This window comes from Phyllostomus hastatus, unplaced genomic scaffold, assembly GCF_019186645.2.
Source record: "Phyllostomus hastatus isolate PE091 unplaced genomic scaffold, TTU_PhHast_1.1 phas_scaffold_78, whole genome shotgun sequence".
Taxonomy (NCBI): Eukaryota; Metazoa; Chordata; class Mammalia; order Chiroptera; family Phyllostomidae; genus Phyllostomus; species Phyllostomus hastatus.
In genome coordinates, this window is record NW_025334041.1 from 82,345,760 (window position 1) to 82,350,467 (window position 4,708).

Here is a 4,708-nt window from a genome sequence, read left to right on the forward strand (position 1 = left end):
CATTAGACCACCAGCGAGGCCTGAGCCAGCACCAAAAGAATGGAATTCTCATACTGTGCCAGTCCCCGTGGAACACACCACTACTGCCGTTTCAGAAACCAGACGGAAGTGGCTACAGGCCGGTCCAAGACTTGCGTATGGTCAATGAAGCCACCATCAACCTCCACCCAGTTGTGCCGAACCCATATATCCTCCTTGGGCAGTTCCCACAGCAAGCAGCCTGGATTACTTGTTTGGATTTAAAGGATGCTTTCTTCTGCCTACAGCTGGCAGAACAGAGTCAGCTCCTGTTTGCCTTTGAGTAGGAAGATCCCATTACAGGGACCAAAACCCAGCTCACTTGGACCCAACTGTCCCAGGGGTTCAAGAACTCACCCACCCTCTTTGGGGAGGCCTTGGCTAGAGATTTGAGCCCATTTGTGGCCTCAGAGAAAGGGGTCACCCTTCTCCAGTATGTAGATGACTTCCTCCTGGAGGCACCGACCCACCAGCAGTGCTGGGAAGGCACCTGCAACCTCCTAGGGCACCTGCCAGGGGCTGGGTACAAGGTGTCCTGGAGGAAGGGCCAGATCTGCCAACAGCAGGTGAAATAACTCAGGTTCATCATTGCTCAGGGAAAAAGGACGCTAGGACCTGAGAGGAAGAGGATCATACTCACCCTACCTGTGCCCAATAGCCAACAAAAATTACAAGAATTACTAGGAGCTTCAGAGTTTTGCTTCATCTGGATCCCAGAGTATGCTGCCCAGGCCAGACCATTATACAAGGCCCTGGCCAGTCCAGATACAGCACCATCCATTCTCCTGGGGACAAGCACAGGAGGAGGCTTTCCAGGCCATTAAGGAGCTGTTAGGGCAGGCACCGGCCCTGGGCCTGCGGACATGACCTGAGTATCCAAACCCTTCATCCATGAGAAGGACAAAATTGCCTTAGGAGTATTAACACAGACAGTAGGACCCTGGCAACAGCCAGTAGCCTACTTATCAAAACAGTTAGACTCAGTGGCATCAGGATGGCCCCCGTGCTTGCAGGCCATTGCCGCTACAGTAACACTCCTCCAAGAAGCAGACAAATTGACCCTAGGACAAGAAATAGAGGTCCACGTTCCCCATGCCAGCCTCCTGACCAAATACAGACACAAATGGCTGTCCAATCCACGACTGACCCAGTACCAGGGGCTCCTCTGTGAAAACCCCCGAGTGAAAGTCAAGGCAGTACGCAGGTTGAACCCGGCCACCTTTTTGGCAGCAGAAGAAGGGGAGCCCGAACATGACTGTGTAGAGGTCACCAAAGAAATATACGCAAGCAGGCCACAGTTGCAGGACCAGCCCCTGCATAACCCCCAGCTGACTCTATACACAGATGGGAGCAGCTACATAGAAGGAGGAGCCCGGTATGCAGGGTACGTGGTGACTGACAACCACCGAGTTTGGGAGGCAGCTGCCCTGCCAACAGGGTGGTCAGCACAATGGGCAGAGCTATGAGCATTAATCCGCACCCTAGAGCTAGCCAAGGGGAAGACTGTTTACATGCCTTCGCCACCCTACACACCCATGGGGCCATCTACAAAGAAAGAGGTCTCCTCACCTCAGGAGGTAAAGAGATTAAAAATAAAGGAAAAATACTCCAGCTACCAGAGGCCATATGGGCCCCAAACGCTGTAGCTGTAATACACTGTAAAGACCATCAAAAAGGAGAGACAGAAGTGGCACTAGGAAACCAAAAGGCCGATAAAGCTGCAAACAGGCAGCAAGAGGAAACACGGAGACTGAGGTGCTCCCGGCCAGCACCTGTCCCTTACTGACCCCAGACCCGCTCAAACCAGCATACACCCCTGAAGAGAGCACATGGGCAGAGAAAGAAGACTGTGCAGAGACTCCCTCAGGACTGTGGCACCTGCCAGGTGGCAGGATATACCTTCCCCATGGGCCAGCATTGGACCTGGTGTCAGAATGTCATCAAACTACCCACCTAGGGAAGACAGCAATGGAAGCCCTGCTTAAGAAGTACTACTGCATAGCCAGACTCCCCAGCCTTTGCGCCTCCATCAGTGCCCACTGTGTCACCTGTGCCCAGAACAACCCGCCGAAGAAGCACCCAAAGTCTCCACCCAGGATCCAGATTACTGGTAGTATGCCTTTTGAAGATCTACAAGTAGACTTCACTGAAATAAGACCCAGCAAGGACTACAAATACCTGTGGGTGTTCATGTGCACCTTCTCAGGAGGCATACCCAACTCAGGCTGAAAAGAGTCAAGAAGTCACCAAGGACCTTCCAAAAGAAATCATACCCTAGTATGGGCTGCCCCTGACCATTGGGAGCGACAATAAACCAGCTTTCGTTATAAAAATAATGCAAGAACTGAGCAAGCATCTACAACTCAAGTGGAACCTACACAAAACATACCAACCCCAGAGCTCTGGAAAAGTAGAATGCATGAACAGGACCATAAAGACCACCCTAGCCAAATTCCACTAAGAGACAGGACTGCCCTGGCCAGAGCTCTTGCCCATAGTTCAGTTCCAGGTGCAATACACCCCAAACTGGACTGGGTATACTCCCTTCAAGCTCCTTTTTGGGAGACCACCACCAGTCTTACCCTTACCCCAGGAAGATTCACGAGTTCTAGGAGAAGCAGAACAGGGGGTCTTCCTGCACAGGCTAGGGAAAACTATAGCCCAAATACATAAAGTAGCACTAAGCCAGGAACACGTTCCACTGCAGTGGCGGGGCAGTTCACTCACTAGGGCCAGGAGACTATGTCTGGGTAAAAGATTGGAAAAAGGAAGCACTCCAGCCCGAGTGGATTGCTCCTTACCCAGTTGTCTTAACTACCCCCCATTGCCCTTAAAGTTTCAGGTCTCACACTGTGGATACACCACAGTCAGGCAAAATTCACCGCCCCCCTGGTGACCTGAACAAGAGGTGGCAGACTATTCCAGACCCACAAGACCCTCTCCGGCTCAAGCTCCAAAAGACCTCTGCAACAGGAGGCAGGTGATGGGAAGCTGCACCTGGCAGTTCCTACTGTGCATCAACATTGCAGCGACTGTGCTTGGAATCAGCCTGTTGACAGTCACCCCAGTGGATTGGAACGTTGGCCAGTGCCTGACCATTGGATTGGTCTATCTGGTCCTTATTGTGACATTTGGGTGCCTTTGCTGTTTTTCTGCTCGAACACATGGGAAAGCTAAGACTACCTTTTGTTATTATCACAATAGCAACACTTGGGTGGAAGGGGGGCCTCACCAACCCAGCATACCAATGTGCACAAGGAGGACAGATGATGAAAGTAGGGGTCACATCCTGGAGAAGCTCACCCGCTCCTTTTGTTGCCCATACTTTGGTACCTGCACACTGCTACAGTGGGAGGGAGGCAACCCTCTGCGCCCACGGAGGGGCCACTCACTGGACAGGCATTCTGGGATATTCCTCCAATAGGATATGTCAAAGAATAGGGCAAAGTGGGACCCGGGCATGCTGGACATACTTCCCTCAACTAGAGAGCTCAGACGGAGGAGGGAAACAGGATCAGGCCTTACAGTGCCACATAGACCAAGTCAGACACAATTTAACTCGCCCCAAGGCCCAGATGACGTATAAAAGACTCAACCTAACAGGGTACTTAGAGGCAGTCCAAAGATTCAGTCCCGCAAAACAAGTAGAACAAGTAGTCCAAGCAGTTTACTCTCTCTACCAAAATACTAACCAGACGGCACCTGATTGCTGAATCTGTTTACCCTTGACCCGACAGGCACTCATTGGGGTACCCACCCCCTCTAGTTGGACCCCAGCAGGGACATCCCAAGAGAACACCACCGTCCTCCTTGGGCCCATGGCGACTAGTGTAAGACTCATTAATACGGAGGCCAACCTCACCTTCTTAACTCCCCAAGATGACCCCCCAGAACCAATAAGAGTTGGAACCCTCATCGGGTATCAGTGTCAGCAAAATGAGACCCTTAGAAATAGTGAGACTATATGCAACCCCCCAGGCATTTTCTTTCTATGCAATACTACAGCATACAGGCCGACTGGACAGGACTCTCTGCACACAAGTGTTCTTAACCCCAGATATCAACATCTACACCACAGAAGAAGTAAGAAGTTATCTCCTCCCCAAAGGGTGACAACAGAGAGCTGTGCTAGCCACTGCACTCATAGGAATCAGTCTAGCAGCAGGAGTAGGCACAGGTGTCAGTGGGCTGGCGACCTCCGTGGGAGTTTATCATCAAGTATCTCAAAGAACCAGTGAAGACAGAAGACATGGATGAGTAGTGGACTCGCTCATGACCCTGCAGCAGCAGGTAAACTCCCTAGCCGAGGTCACCTTACAAAATCGCTGGGCCCTTGACCTCCTTACTGCTGAAAAGGGAGGAACCTGCATGTTCTTAGGTGAGGAATGTTGCTATTTCATTAACCAGTCAGGGATAGTGACCCAGAACGTAAGGGAGCTAAGAGAAAGCATACAAAAGGCCCCGGCAGACTCTACTAGTTCCTGGGGATAGGACACCGGCCCCTGGATACAGTGGCTCCTACCCCTGCTAGGACCCCTGCTCACTATCATAATAGGAATAACCCTTGGACCGTGTATAATATGGACCCGGGTCCAAACCATAGGGGCCACTGTGACCCAGAGAACCACTGCACGGATATTAGCCCCCTGAAAATATAAGGCCTTGAGTACTGAGGGAGAAAAATACCCAA